Source organism: Crinia signifera, chromosome 1 (assembly GCF_055691185.1).
Source record: "Crinia signifera chromosome 1, ASM5569118v1, whole genome shotgun sequence".
Lineage (NCBI taxonomy): Eukaryota > Metazoa > Chordata > Amphibia > Anura > Myobatrachidae > Crinia > Crinia signifera.
Window position 1 is genome coordinate 83,087,699 of NC_139217.1, and position 16,117 is coordinate 83,103,815.

The 16,117-nt window shown below is 45.3% G+C and overlaps 1 long non-coding RNA gene and 5 other non-coding genes across 8 annotated transcripts; all 6 read right to left on the reverse strand.

Annotated features, from left to right (window-relative positions):
* Nucleotides 1-854: 854 nt before the first annotated feature.
* LOC146057304 (uncharacterized) lies at nucleotides 855-14,324 on the reverse strand. Of its 3 annotated transcripts, none has more exons than XR_014469710.1 (9): nucleotides 14,224-14,324; nucleotides 13,546-13,698; nucleotides 11,835-11,886; nucleotides 10,224-10,357; nucleotides 8,883-9,095; nucleotides 7,021-7,163; nucleotides 4,368-4,492; nucleotides 2,801-2,936; nucleotides 855-1,125 (listed from the first exon to the last, which is right to left on the reverse strand). It is a non-coding gene; the product is annotated as an uncharacterized LOC146057304 (long non-coding RNA). The 3 variants fall into 3 exon arrangements; XR_014469709.1 differs by having other exon boundaries at nucleotides 855-1,146; XR_014469711.1 differs by lacking the exon at nucleotides 14,224-14,324 and adding an exon at nucleotides 13,801-13,875 and having other exon boundaries at nucleotides 855-1,146.
* Nucleotides 2,420-2,538, reverse strand: LOC146045676 (small nucleolar RNA SNORA26). The gene has a single exon (XR_014465557.1). It is a non-coding gene; the product is annotated as a small nucleolar RNA SNORA26 (small nucleolar RNA).
* Nucleotides 3,145-3,246, reverse strand: LOC146045680 (small nucleolar RNA SNORA26). The gene has a single exon (XR_014465559.1). It is a non-coding gene; the product is annotated as a small nucleolar RNA SNORA26 (small nucleolar RNA).
* On the reverse strand, nucleotides 4,922-5,040 carry LOC146045672 (small nucleolar RNA SNORA26). Its single transcript, XR_014465552.1, has one exon. It is a non-coding gene; the product is annotated as a small nucleolar RNA SNORA26 (small nucleolar RNA).
* Nucleotides 9,749-9,867, reverse strand: LOC146045679 (small nucleolar RNA SNORA26). Its single transcript, XR_014465558.1, has one exon. It is a non-coding gene; the product is annotated as a small nucleolar RNA SNORA26 (small nucleolar RNA).
* LOC146045684 (small nucleolar RNA SNORA26) lies at nucleotides 10,561-10,662 on the reverse strand. The gene has a single exon (XR_014465561.1). It is a non-coding gene; the product is annotated as a small nucleolar RNA SNORA26 (small nucleolar RNA).
* Nucleotides 14,325-16,117: the final 1,793 nt, after the last annotated feature.

Below are 16,117 nucleotides of genomic sequence, written 5' to 3' on the forward strand. Positions count from 1 at the left end.
CTGAATTTGGCGGCTCTGAGTGCCACGGTATCTCCGCAATGCGACAGACACGCTTTAACTTATTATATAGTTTTTTTTATTTGGGGGAAATAAAAGTCACCTCTCATGGTCAAGTATGTCTTGGTTACGTCATATACAGTTGGGTTCTGATTAGAGAATGGAAAAGCATCACAATCAGAGGAATAGCGCAGAGCCATCACGTTGATGCATACAGTGTGCGCCCCTAACACAAATTAAGTGCACAAGGCTCCACTAACTAAATATGTTCAAGTGCAAATAAAGAACATTAAGAACAGTGTCGGATTAGGGCATGAAGTGTCCACTGGGGCCAGCAATGGATAGGACATGAGAAATTGTGCCAAAGGGATAGGGGAAGGGGCCACCAAATATAGGTAGCAGACAAATTACCATGTGGTGATAAGTCACTTGCACTATAAGATGACAATTATTCAAATTAGATTTTGTACATGTACTTTTTGATTGTCAGCCTGGGTGAAGCCATTGACTTCAGCAGAATAGGAGGAGGAAACTGATGAGGTTCGCATGCAGAGGTGGGAGGCGTGGGTGGTGTGAGGTGCCAGAGAAATACAGTATAACCCTTTCACACAGGATGCGGTCGGCAGGTCAATAATAAATAGGTAGACCGTCAATAGGTTGATCACTCGAGGACTCTCGTACACAATGCTGATACTTTTCCAGCGATGATCGCCTATTATCAGATTCTAGAGGATCTTCAAATTGGCCATCCCTAACACTAGAATTTGTGGACCAATATATCCAAGTTTCCCCCAAATGGATTGCTAAAACAGAATAGCATGCTGTGGGGTATAAGTAGTAGAGAGAGTAAACCAAAATATGTGACTACAATTAGTTTATTCCATTTTCATATATTTCATACATTTCATACATTTTACAAACACATAATGAAAAATACTGTGCTCTAGAGAGACTTTATTGTACAGCAATTCTCAGATCTGACTCCTTGTGTATTAAAATTTAACACAAGCGAGTTGAATTTTGTCCATCAAAGAACGCTACTTATGTTCCCAATTAGAAGAGCTTCTATGACGTGTTCCTCCAGCTACTGCAATGGTTAGGTCAGGATCCTTAACAAATGGGTAATTCCTGTTAACTAAAAAAAAAAAACTAAAAAAAAAAAAAAAACAAACAAATTATTAAAAGTACAACAGCACACTGTAAACTAAGTGAATTACAGGACTAACATGGAAATGTTACATGCAGAGATAGAGGAAGATGTAATAAACTTGATGAAGAGAAAGTGGAAGGAGACAACGCACAAGCCATTCAGCTGTGTTTGAAAAATGGCAGTTGGGAGTTGATTGGCTGGTGTGTCATCACCTTTCCCTTCACCAGGCTTAGTACATCTACACCATAGTCTCTAAATGAAGTTTTTATTGTTTTGGCTAACCGGGAACAAAACCCACCTTTCCAGCCAATTTTGCCTTTTGTAAAAGGACTGTCAGTATACGGAACTATGAAACTCCAGTGTTTTTATCTGTATATTTATGAATACACATTTACACTATGAGCAACTACCTTATATTTTTGTAGGTATACACATTCCTTCAATATAATCTTACAGGAGATTTGTGACTATTTACATATCTTCAGCTTATGCAGTTTTAGCTGGTACAGAGGAGGCCAATAAAGGCCACGGATTACCATCATTTAATACTGTGGCTTCCAGTATTGCTAGGACCCACTGATCTGCACTATGATAAGTGATTATCTTATGCCTTAGAAGTGTCCAAGTCTTACTTCCTAGTGGAAACATCTGAACACCTGCACATTGATTCTAAGGGGGGTATTCAATGTCAGGGGTACGGCTGTCGAGCAAGCTCGACAGCCGTGCCCCTGTTCCGTTCTCGCTTTGCTTGACTGGAGCTCGGCGGTCGGGATTCAATGTACCGGCCGCCGAGCAGCGAGAAAGGGGCGTGGCCGCGAGCCGAGGACGGAAATAGACGAGCTCCAGCCGGGAGCTCGCCTATTTCCGGCAGAATGAGCCCGACAGCTTGTGATGTCCGGCTCGTTCTGCGGAGAACCCCTGTTCAATGCTGTCGTGGAAGGCAGCATTGAATAGGGCCCCGCAGCCATCTCCCCCATCGGGAGATGGCTGCGGGAGTACGACAGCGATTGAATACCCCCCTAAGTGGGACGATGAATTTGTTTGTGTGTTCGATTTATCCCAATTGGAATAAATAGGTTCTCGGTGTGCTCCAGGGAGGGTCCACAGCTCCTGAGTATGTGTACAGGCCACACAAGCCTCATGTGCTTCCATATGCCTATTTCAGGAAGGAGGCCATCTTCGCTGTACATTTCAAAACAGCTAATACTAAATGCTGTTATTCTCAGAGTACGATCCTCTACAGAAAGGGTTTCCCGACATTGGATGCCTCATCTTTGTTGCACTAGACAGGATTCAAAGCAAAAACATAGTTCTTTTACTCTGAGTTTTATAGAGCGTTGCTATACCCCTCTATATTGGCCACTTAAAGAACAGCATCTTAAAGTGGGCAAAGCTGAAAAAGGGGATGTTCCTGATACTCCAGTGATTGATAATCAGAGCATACTGGCAACTACCCACACAATGTAGTTTTGTGACCAACTAACATAATTCAAGCACGGGACCGCGCATCGGACCCGACTGCATGTCAGGGAGAGAAGATTTGGTCCGATTTATCGGACAAAATTGCCTCAGTGTATGGGCACCTTAAGGTACCAACTGAAGAGGCCTCTAGTTTGCTAGCCTTAAAAAAGCTCTATACTTGTACATACGCACCTGGTTTCTGCTGGCAGGAGTTGGACTTCGTGGTTCTTATTGCCTACACATGTACCTGGTAGGCCCCTGTAGAAACCCACAGTATATGTGCATGAGGTCGCCAGGAAAGGCAGTGTGACACTGGGGGCAGCAAGTGCTAAAAAGAAGTTACAGTAAGCGTCAGTCTGGACAGTGTATTTACCATATAAAAGCAATGATACATATCGGGACAGCATGGTGGCATAAACACATTACTGTATTACATCTACTCTTACGGACTTCCCACTTCCTAAGCACCAAAACCACAGTGATGCATGAGAACCTTTGGTGCACACATACAAGGAATACAAGTTTGAGGATTGTTTTTTTGTACCTCACGACAGGATACAGAGAGGAGGAGGTCATCTCCACACTGTGTTTTAGAGAGGAGTCACTTTGCCCCATCGGTGTCAGACACCACAGAGCAAGGGGAGAACTCTGGGTGTACAGAGAAGGGGTTACACATACATTAAAAAGGAACAAGTACAATGCATTTAGGCATCCATGTAAGGTTCTTACACCATGAGGATTCATAGAGGACACCAGGGGCATGTATGCACATGGGCACAATCTGCTCAGCACTGAGAATGGAGACTCAGATGAGACACTATGCACCCTGCCAAGTGCCAACAGCCCCCCACCCCCCCTCCCCAGTCATCTTTGGCCAGTGAGACAAAGATAACTGACCCCCATCTAGCACCTAATAAAGTGTCCCAGCTATCACGCATCTGAGCCCAGAGATACTGGTGCCATGAGCAGTTAAGTGTTTGGATTGCCAGTATTTGGAAGGGTACGATGTAACTGTGTGGCTTTGTTTTCTGTGACTGTAAAGTGAAAGTTGTGCCCATGAGTGGGGACCAATGACAGATTCGCTGCTGGCTGTACAAGCCCAATAATTTTCAAGATATGCCTACAAATAAGGATTTCATTTTAATTAGTAATTAGCCTGTCATGACAGGCCACCATTGAACACACACCCTGAGGAAGGCTTGTGATCAAGCAGAAACGCGTTGGTGGAGGTTTTAAAGGACATAGAGGCCATTGGACTGGACTTATTACTACACCATCTGCGGCTATTATAGGAGGACTTTTCGGTGGAGGCCCGGGATCCCACTGAGAACTATCCCTCTGACTGCCCATTAAGCGACATAAATAGCCTTGATAAGGCCAGACACGGTACGATGCCAAATTATTGTGTGTATTATTGTTTATTGAAATACAGTTTTACGCTATGTGCAATATTTAAAATTTTAAACTGAGGTATACAAGTGAAAGAGAAAGGGAATCTTATTTGGAACATCAGACAATATACGAGATATCTTGTGGCCTAAGGAAAGGCTCATTTGCGGTATCGCATTTCTACAAGGCTTACCGACATCGAAATCCTTTATATCTCAAGTGGGAGCACCCTGTGCTCCCTGTCAGACCCTACTGCTCTTTGTATCTACTATCGCTGGATAGTTTGGTGACTATCTTTTTTGATAAGGCTGCACCCTTTGTGTAGAGCGCAGGTTCTTTACCACTTTTTTGTTAATATAGTAATGCTTACCTTATCTCTTCACATTTAAACTCCAGAGGCTGGAGCTGATGATTTTAATAGGAACGCACAGATGCCCAACCAGAAGGCATCCATTAAATGTTTTCTTCTAACTACTGGAAGAATTGGGTATGAACCTGGTAAAAAGAAAATAAATAATAAAGATTTTTTTTTTACAATTATAGCTCAACATTATAAGACCACACAACCTGGAAAGAGACCAGTCACCAACAGGCCTAGATAAATGGACTAACAATTAGTCAACTTGGATGGTAAAGTGTGGTGAGCGCAGCAGGCGCCTGACCCATAGCATGGCGAGTCAAGCTGTACACTATTAGGGGGTCCAAGTGCTCAGGTGTTGATATGGACTCCCCCAAAAAGTGAAAAACTCATGTCAACCCCTTAAGACTTGCTCCATGGAGAGACCAGAGTATGTCTGCAGGCTACAAAAGGAATAAATGTACAGATAAGACACGTGGCGCTACTTCTACTAAATGGGGTTACTCATTCTCACAAATACATGACAAGTCCTCTACAGACGGGTTTCCTGACATTGGATGCTTCATCTATGTTGCTCTAGACAGGATTCAAAGCAAAAACATAGTACTTTTACTCTGAGTTTTATAGAGCGTTGCTATACCCCTCTATATTGGCCACTTACAGAACAGCATCTTAAAGTGGGCAAAGCTGAAGAGGGGATGTTCCTGATAATCCAGGGAACAACAGTGATTGGCAGACATTGCATAATGGAAACTATCCCCACATTGTAGTTCTGGGACCATCTAATGTTATGTAAATTAAAGTGCGAATACACAGAGCGATGTTCTTCGTACTAGATCACAGCACATCTAGTAAAAAAAGTACATGCTGCACATACTTTGAGGATCTAAAGCTGGCCATACACCAGAAAGACCGGTCTTACAATCATGATTGTGTCCAATTTCCAGCAGTCCTTGGTGGTTTTTGGACACACAATCTGTCATACAACCCATCAGCTGCATGATTATAGCTTCATTTAAATAGGGGGCTAGCCTACTAGGATCAAAAGGATAGGACTCCAAAAAGTTTTTTTAAATTTTGGTACTTCTGTATTTGGCTTAGTGGGCCATTCTGCATAAGAAAATCGCATGCAATCGCATCACACATAAAATCGCATGTGATTTTATAGGGTGCGATGCCATTTAATTTAGTATACACTTTTATGACATACAATGGTATTTAGGCACCCCCCCCCCCCCCCCACTATCCACCCCGAAGCGTGGTGAGCGCAGCAAGCCCCGCGAGGGGTGACTGAACACGTCCTTCCGACCTTTTCATACCCCCACTATCCAAGTCGTCATGTAGTTGACTTTAAATAGTGTGGCGAGCGCAGCGGATTACGTTACATGTATTCCGGGGCTCCCTGCGCTCGCCACACTACGTAAAATCAACTCCACGCCGACGTGGATAGTGGGGTTATGAAAAGGTCGGGAGGACGCGTTCCGCCGCGCTTCGGGGTGGCATGAATAGTGGGGGTGCCTAAATACCATTGTATGTCATACAAGTGTATAGTACATTAAATGGCATCGCACCACCCAAGGACAGAGAGCAGTGAATAAACTACATAGGAAAGTCGCATCGCATGCAAAAAAAAAATAAAAAAAAATAATAATAATCATAATAATAAAAAAAATCACATGAGACTGCCCCTGCAGTGCCATATGTATGCTAATTGGGCGCCCTGCTAATACAGAAGTACCTTTATTTTTTTTTTAATTGACAGGTTGCCAGCAACTACCAATCTGCTGTGTTAGGCCATTATTAAATAGAGGACGTCTACCGCTCTCTTCAGCTGCCTACCCGTCTGCCACTTGGAAACTTCAGCGGCTACTAGCATCTTCACTGCCACGGGCCGCCCGGAAGCTGCCCCTCTTCTGCTAGTCAGGGAGGGAGTGTCACATGACTGGTTGTAGGAGCCATCTAATGACAGATTGCTAGTGCTTAAAAGCACATGCAATCTGCTCCCAATCCCAACTGATCTGACGTGCAGCACGTCAGATCAGAGGACCAATCCTGGGCCGGGAGATTGTGTACACATGATGTGTACACAATCAATTGAGATTGTATGATTGGGTACAATATATTTCTGATGTATGGTCACCTTAAGTAGAACAATTACATTACCTTGGAGTTCCTAACAGGGCATAACCAACAGATCAGTGAACTAGTTTACAGTTAATTACAGTTAATTAGGACTGAACTCAAAACCTCTCAATGGTAAAAGGTGGAGGAATGTTTGCAACTAGTGTTCCCCAACAAAACCATATTAACTCCTAGCTGGTAATTCTGCTTAGACTCAAGTACCAACTAAAGGGGTGCTGGACAGTTTCCCAACAGTCAAAACCCCAACACTCGGGGACCTGACAGCCACCGGCTATTCTCCCTCGTGGGGGGGGGGGGGTCCACGACCCCCATACAGGGAGAATAGAATAGGTTGCGAGCGTAGCGAGTCACCGTGCCCGCAGCGTGGCGAGCGCCCGCAAGGGGCTTTGTTGCACTCAACCTGCTGTCTGAGTCCAGCCAGTCAGGATCCCGACGTTGGGCTAATGACTGTCGGGACCATATAACCACACCCAACTAAAGAGGCCTCTGTACTTTGCTAGGCTTTACACTTGTACATACGCACCTTGTTTTCTGTTGGTAGGAGCTGGACTTTGTGGTGCTTATTCCCTACACCACATATGTACCTGGTATACCCCTGTAGAAAGCTGCAGGATATGGGCATTATGTACTTCAGGAAAGGCAGTGCGATGCTGGTGGTAGTAAGTGCTGTAGAGGTTACAGGAAGCGTCAGTCAGGACAGTGCTTGCACATATTAAGCTTGCATTTATCATTTCAAAAGCAAAGATACAGATCCTGTGAGCATGGGACATCATTTGCAGATGCACAGCCATAACATACTCAGGGCCCAATTCAGATAAATGCGGGGTCTTTAGATGCCCACCTACAGGCAGCACAGATACAAGGGCAGCATCCAAAATCACCTAATCAGATCACCATTGATAAGATATTCACACACCTCAGCCTTCACTTACTCTTCTGGCTGGGTTAGGAAATCTGCATCCAATCTAGCCTCACGTGCACCCCTCTGGACCCCAAACAGCACAGCAGGTCACTGGTGGTGCGGGTGTGGATCATTTGGTCTACAGCAAGTTGGCCGACAGGTCATTAGCTGTGAATGAAACGTAGCACCGTGTCCCCTCGCACTCGGCACACTTATTCTCCCTCCACACCCTAGTCGATGGTAGGGCATAAAATACCGCCTGCCGGCGCACGTTGGCGCAAAAATAGTGAATAACCCCATGTCGACCTAATGCTTGTGTCAACCTAAACCGATGTCAACGAAATTACCATTTCCCGGTGGTGAAGCTGGGGACTGCGTGCAATCATGAAGGAAGGGTCCGGTGCATACTGTATGTAGACATCAGACCAATGGTTTCACGTATGTCTCTGAATCAGGCCCTCTGCCCCCTCTACACTAAGTGACATTGAAATATGGTTAATTTCCCCCTGCTGAGTGATATTCAAAATATCGCTTAGTATGTATGCAAAATATCAGCATACATGCGTGCTCCCGCAGGTCTTTACCTATGTCCTCAGTCATCTTCCTTGTACAGATGAGGGAACGCATAGTTAGTGAGGGCCATGTTCCCCCACATTGACAAATGTGGATGCACTTGCTGGTGGCAGCACTGAGCGAGTCACCGCAAATATCGCCAGGTCGACAAAATGTGTAGTATGTAGCTTATTTTATTATATAATTTTTCCATCTAACCATTGCTATAACTATAAAGGATGTATGCATTATAAGTGGTGCACACAAATCTGGGGAAGACCATCTGAGGTAATGAGAATAAAATGCCGTTTACTGTGAATCAAGTGCTATAGGAGCTCCATAGCTTTCCATGCATATAATGTAGATCTTTGGTTTCTCCAAATGACTGCGATAAAAAGACAAACTAAGGATACGAGTCCTCACACAACAGTGTATGTAACATAACATACATGTGTATGGGTTGAGCTGATGTGTGGTCTGCATGCAGAAGGAGTATGTACCTCACGACAGGATACAGAGAGGGGGAGGAGGGAACCACTCACTGCGTTTAAGAGAGGAGTCACTCTGCCCCCCTGTGTCAGACACTGCAGAGCATAGAGATGGCTCCGAATGTACAGAAAAGGGGCTGAACACATGGAATGGAACATGCAAAATGGGTAGAACAAATAAGGTGTTCACACTTCTGTTGCACAGGACACCATTGCCCCTTGTATATGGGCAGGATCTGTTCTCCTACACCAGGGGTGGCCAAACCGGTCCTTAAGATCTACCAACAGTTCATGTGTTTCAGGCAACCTGTGGATCTATAGTAGGAATGAATTCAGCAGGTTCCACAAATGCTAGGAGATTTGGAAAAGGTGTTCTCACAATGATCTAAATTTTAATTAATAATTGCTGCTACGCCAAACTAGTCCTATAAAAGTAACTGTTACCTTAGGATTTCTCCTTATGGAACTCCAGAGGCAAGCAAAAGATTTGCAAGGACAAAGTCAGTCTTCGACATGAAGGATAAACAAATCATGGTGCTGATGCTTTTGCCAGGTGTAGATCATGTTATTCTATGCCCAATCTGAAAGGTTTTCATCCAACTACATCATTTTACGCAAACACCAAAGACCTTAAGAACTGAAGTTCTGGGGAGTTTCCTGTTGGAGAAATATTATTGCAATTAATAAAAACACAACCTTGCAAGATCACACAATGGTTCTCCTAGTTGGATCGATCCCCTGTACGTTCAACATAGGGGAGCGATGTTGGGCTTGATTCATCTCTGTAAACTATTCTGATGAATATGCAATTCAGCAAGATTGAATGGCTACTATGGATGCATTGGGAATGTGTCAGTGCTTAATAGGAGCAACCATTTTGTTTGTGTTAGGCAACAGGAGTTACTGTAAAAACGCACTCCTGTTCAGGCCATATTTGAGTAATGTGTCATGGCAGGGTCTGCGATTCTAAGTGAAGATCTCAGCATCTGAATTACTGTGCCGACTCACACAGAGCAGACACGTGCATGATTAGCGTCAATATGTAAATGTATTTGTGGATAGCAGTCACTGCACTGGTAGGTACTTCAATACAAGTTCCGATGGCTGGTGAATTAGTTATGGATGTGGGATCATATGCTATGAAAATCACAGCTGCTGCATCTGTAGCATACAAATATAAAAGGAGGCCAAAAAGTTAATACTTTTTTGCTTGTCAATAAATTCAGATCTGAGCAGGTAAACATATGTACAAGTGTCAGTGATCATCACATATACAGTCAGAAAGTGGTTACTGGCACTGGATGCCTCATCTTTGTTGCACTAGACAGGATTCAAAGCAAAAACATAGTTCTTTTACTCCGAGTTTTATAGAGCGTTGCTATACCCCTCTATATTGGCCACTTAAAGAACAGCATCTTAAAGTGGGCAAAGCTGAAAAAGGGGATGTTCCTGATAATCCAGTGTACAACAGTGACTGACAACCAGTGCATACTGGCAAATATTCCCATGATGTACTTTTGTGACCAACGAATGCAAGATTGATTTAAGCATAACATTGGCACGTTACCCTGCGATCTGAGTTCAATACAGGGTATAACCAACAGATTAATTATCTAGATTACAGTGCAGCGAGGTGGATAGGAACCCAAAACCTCTCAAATGGTAACTAGCATTACCCACATAACATCATATTAATTCCTAACTTACAGATCTGGGTAAGGCACCAACTGAAGAGGCCTCTGTATTTTGCTAGCCTTAAAAAGCTCTATACTTGTACATACGCACCTTGTGTCTGCTGGCAGGAGTTGGACTTCGTGGTTCTTATTGCCTACACATGTACCTGGTAGGCCCCTGTAGAAACCCACAGTATATGTGCATGAGGTTGCAAGGAAAGGCAGTGACACTGGGGGCAGCAAGTGCTAGAAAGAAGTTACAGTAAGCGTCAGTCTGGACAGTGCATTTACCATATAAAAGCAATGACATATCTGGACAGCATGGTGGCATAAACACATTACTGTATTACATCTACTCTTACAGACTTCCCACGCACCAAAACCACCTCTATCACCATAGAAAACCTTTGGTGCACACATACAAGGAAAATAATATTTGAGGATCGGTTTTGTGTACCTCACGACAGGATACAGAGAGGAGGAGGTCATCTCCACACTGTGTTTTAGAGAGGAGTCACTTTGCCCCAATGGTGTCAGACACCACAGAGCATGGGGAGAACTCTGGGTGTACAAAGAAGGGGTTAAACACATTAAAAAGGAAGTACAATGCATGTAGGAATATATGCAAGGTGTTATTTCACTGTCAACATTTTGTTTGAACCAGTTGTTAAAGTCAATCTAGACATTGTAAGTTATACCACACCCAAGTTTCAACCATTTCAGTGCCAACGTTGCTGTGAGAGAGGTGCAAAATGTCCACCAAAAATACCAGGGCCGTAGTTTAGGAATAAGAATTGCTTTAGTTATTGCCGGCAAATGATCTGAAGTCAATTAATTTAAGTTTAGTTAAACTCTGCGCCCAAACCAAAAAACAAACAGTCGCTGTGAGCGAGGCTGGCATTTTGCACATTTTACAGCAATGTTGGCACTCAAAGGGTTAAAGTTGTACATTGCTTTATGTTCCAGTTCTACAATAGGACATAATTAACAGATCATTTATCTAGTTTACAGTGAGTTAGGGCTGCAGGGAGGGGAGAGGAAACTCAAAACATTTCAAAAGGTGGCTGTAGATGTGCGGTCTGTGCTTTAATGTGGAGGGTAAGAACTGCATCACTGTTCTCCATTGGATATTCAAGAAGTGCTTCAACCTTTATAATGCAGAGTCAAGACACAGTTCTGCCATTCTCCGGAGTCCTGTGGTAATTTGCACACAAACCCCTCTGTAGGCGTAGTCAGCTCCAAGTGCTGCCTCCTCCCCCACTAGTGACTCTGCTTATTGGGCCTTATTCTGGTTCACATTCAGAGGCAAATTCCTTCTCAAATGGACAAAACCATGTGCACTGCTGGGGGAGCAGATGTAACATGCAGAGAGAAATAGATTTGGGTGAGTTATTTTGTTTCTGTGCAGGGTAAATACTGACTGCTTTATTTGTACACTGCAATATAGATCTCACTTAAAACCCCACCCAAATCTAATTCTATCTGCACGTTATATCTGCCCCACCTGCAGTGCACATGGTTTTGTCCATTTGAGAAGGAATTTGCCTCTGAATGTGAACCAGAATAAGGCCCATTGTAGGGTCGCTGCGGGGAGCTTCACCTCACAAATGCCAGGTCACTCCCAGGACGGGTGCGACTCAGCATTTGTGAAATGAAAAGGGCATTACTAAACAGAGGCACTCCGTAGTCTGCTAGGCTTGCAAAGCTTTGGAATTGTACACACCTGGTTTTCCTGCTAGTACGACCTGGTCATTGTAGTATTTGCTTCCATTAACCTTAAAAACACAAAACATTAGAAGAAACGTTAGAAGTCACCACAGGAAACATCTTAGGAAGCTGGTACTGTATTTACATCGATGGAACCACGTAAATGCCTCAGCCACTGGGAATACATGTATTCACAGGTAAATGTACAGGTGAATTCACAGAGAAACTGGGTATGGATCATTAGGTCTCCACCAATTAGGTCGACATGCATTGGATTGACATGCTGAAATGTCAACACAAGCATTAGGTCAACATGAGGTTTTACAGTTTTTTGGCCTGAAACGTAGACACTGAAACGTAGCACCGCGTCCCCTCGCATGGCTTCCTCTCCAACCACGCTAGTGGATGGTAGGGCATGTTGACTCAAAAAACCTTTTGACTGTTGACCTTGCCCATGTCAACCTAATGCTTGTGTCCACCCAGACCCATGTCGACCTAATACCAAAGAAACTGGCCTCTAATAAAACCAAAGGCTTAGGTTGCAGAGGAGCCCACAATGTGGCACGAGTAGCACATGGTACGGCCCTGTAGATATCAGGATGACATGTGCATAACCGTACTACAGGAAAGGCAGTGTGACACTGCTGGCAGTAAGGGATGTAAAAGTTAATGTTAGTTTGGACAGTGCTTGTAAATAATAAGTTTGCATTTACCACGTAAGCACCAAAACCATCGTTATTACCACATATACCCCATTCACACCAGAAATATCCCTGCATTTTCTGGTGTGAGAAGGGGGCGGGAAGGAGGCGGAGGTGGGGAGAATACTCCCCCACGGTTGCTGGTCCTCCGTGCAGGCCAGGGATCCACACAGGCGGCGGCACAATTGACGGGACAGGCTGCGGATGAAGAAGACGCAGCTCTCCGGCGTCCTCACTGGCTGTCCAGTCATTTACGCCCGCCGCCTGCGTGGATTCCCGTCCAGACAGCACACGGCAACCCGGGTAAGTATAACCTGTACCTTTCACACCAGCCAGGTCCCCGGGAACAACCCTGGTACCTAGCCGGGTTGAAATTTGCCCAGGATTTTGTCCCGGGAACCTTTCACACCAGCGCTAGTACCGGGTTGTTCCCGGACTCAACCCGGGAATTTAGGCTGGTGTGAATGGGGTAATAGATGAAGGTATGATGACATTTGGTGCACACAAATAATGAGAATAAAATCAATTTGAGATAAGGAGAATAAAAGGGTGTTCATATCAAGCACTACATGAGTGCCATAGCTTTTCATGCATGCGTGTAACACATGAGGCTTCTCCAAATGACCTCAAGCAAGACAATAAACTAACAGCATATGTAACGTAACAAAAAGGTATCGGACCTGGGTGAGCAGGGGGTTATGTACCTCACGACAGGATACAGAGAGGAGGAAGCAGCCCCCATACTGTGTTTTAGAGAGTAGTCATTCTGCCCCGTCAGACACTGCAGAGCATGGGGAAGGCCCTGAGTGTACAGAGAAGAAGAAGGGGCTGCACACATTAGGCGTTAAACAGTAAACCACAAGCAGTCATACATGTAACAAGTGTAGCACACCAGGTGTTACACCATGAGGATTCACAGGACACCAGCACCTCTTATACACAGCTGCTCAGCACAGAGACCAGTACAGCCATGAGGCAGCAGCATGTTGCCGATAGCTAGGCCCCAGCCTCACTACCACCACTCACCTCGGCCAGTGACACAGGAAGACAGCACAGCAGGGTCCTCACTCTGAAACGTCAGCTTCCTAAGCTCCAGCCAGACCCATCCTGGTTTTTCCTGGTCAAAATCCCCAGTTTGTTGGCTTTAGTCCCTGTCCATTTCATTTTTGGGTTAAACCACTGCAAGAGAGGAGTAAAATATATAGAATCTGTGGTTAAATCAAAATGAACATTCCTGCACGATTTTCTTTGTCATTGCAGTGATCAGTGTGCACAACAAACCTTTTAGAGAGCCCAGATTCCTGCTGCTGCCTGTACTGTGCCACCCCTCCCCCTCTCCATTCACTACCCTTTTCGGTTCCACTCCCCACCCCTCCCCCATGCTAACTGGTTATATAAAATAATTTACTAGTGAACAGATGCAGCCTCTTAAAATCCTAGTTTTAATTGCTTTAAATACACAAATAGAGTTTTGTACAATTGACAGATCATCGCATTTACAGTACAAATTAGTACATGGTAAATAAATAAAAGACAGTTGCAACAGTGGACGCTGATGCAATTATAACAGTGACAGAGATATATCCTAAGAAAAAATACTAATACCGCACTGATCACGTAAAAAAGATTACTCCACCTGAAAAGTAGGAGCTGGCAACCACTATATTTACTAAAACTAACAGAGGAAAGTGCACAAAAACTCACCCCAGCAGCAGCTCTGCAACTTGAATAACTTCTCTGTTCCATGACTTCCCCCACCAGCATGTGCTCCTAGCAATGTGCTCTGACTGAGTCTGTGCTGAGTGTGCTCTACTGAAATCTCGTGAGAACATGCACTGCAGCTTTTATGGCTTTTTTTTTTTTTACTTTATTGACAAAAAAGAAAACTACACAGAGAAAACATCCATACATTGGTTTGAACTCTTGTCTATACTCCAAGTGATGACATTAGCGCTGAGATGCAGCAATAGTTTGGGTTTTTTTTACAGCCAAACCTCAGAAAATGCAGTTTGCTGAGTTTGGGCTGCACACTCGATATACAACAAGCCCCAGAATGCAATAGATTCCGGGGTTTTGAAGGTTTGAGCAATGCCATCTTCAGAGCGCCCTATGGGCTTCATCACACTGCCCTTACTGAGTAGAAACCAATTCAATCCACACACCCACCCCCCCCCCCCCCCCCCCCGGCGGTCGGGATTCCGGCGTCGGTATTCGATCGCCGGGATTCCGACCGCCGGGATTTAGTACTGAATCCCAAGCAGGAGCATGGAAACTGCAGTTGCATTCAGAATAATTCAGAATAATTCACAACGTTCATCGCCATGGTGTTCAGGCCGTGTGAGAGGTGGGCCAGGCTGCAGCAGCCGTGTGACATCACTTGCAGCTGCTGCGGCCCAAAACATGGTGGCCCAGGGGATAGCTTTGCAGCTCAGATGCGCAGCCAGGGCACTACCCTTAATATGTGAGCGTTTTGCTGTATATCGAAGCGATCTCATAATAGTAAGTTTGAAGAAACGCAGGAGCCCGAGGTGTGCTCCCTACCACCAGTGCTGTGCCTAAACACGTGCAAAGGGGGCCGTGCGAACGAAGTGGGCCATCTCCCGAAGGAGACGGGCCCCGTTTTTCCCCTAACCCCTCTCAACCATAAGGCCGAAGAGAGGAAAATAGAGAACGGTGGGTCCTCTTCGCCGAAGCTTAGAGAGACCCTCATTCCTCAACCCCCAGAAGGGTTAGGACGGTGGGTCCTCCACACCCGAAGGTTTGGAGAGACCCTCAGTAGACTTCCCTGCGCCTTGCGGCTCGGGGTCGTCCTCGGGGGCACGAAGCTCTCCCCAAAAGGCGAGAGCTTCGGCACATTGGGGAAATGGAAGGCCCGAAAGGGTCGACCACACTACCCAAAAAACGTGACAAAACTACAAAAACAAGGAACGTGAAAAGTGACGAACGTGAGAGGGGGAAGAGAGATAAATAATAAAGATACCCTAGCCAGAAGGCCAGGGTGGGGGTGTGAAAAATTGTCCTACCCCATCCAAAAGGACGAGGTAAGGACGTGCAGCGCTACCTGAAGGGAAGTGCGCAGTGCAAGTGCCATACTAGTGCATGGTGATTTTGGGATCACCCGTGCATGTTCGGCACCCCCGAGTTTCCCCGGGGGCACAGTGCAGCCTCGGACTCCAAGCAACTGACCGATCAGCGTCCGACCAAGGTTTCTCTGTTCCCATCGTAGGGCATTTTCCAGCCCCTGGCATGGGAATGGGTACTCCACTGGGCTTTTCGACTGACTCCCTTAGGGGCTGCGACCCCCTCGGAAGAGCAATCTACTCAGTCTCAGTGTTTCTCCGATCCCAAGGTTAAGGTACTTAGCTGGGCCTTTCGCGGTCTCCCCATCAGAGGCTACGAACCTCTGGAACAGGAGCCATCTACTCAGTCCCAGCCTTTCTCCGCTCCTTGGGAATGGATACTAGACTGAGCCTTTCGCTGTCTCATCCTTCGGGGGCTACGAACCCCGTCAAGAGAGTCAAACTACTAGGCCCAGTGTTTCTCCCCCCCTCTTACCAGTGGATTTACGGAAACAACACCTCCTACCAAAGGCAGAGGT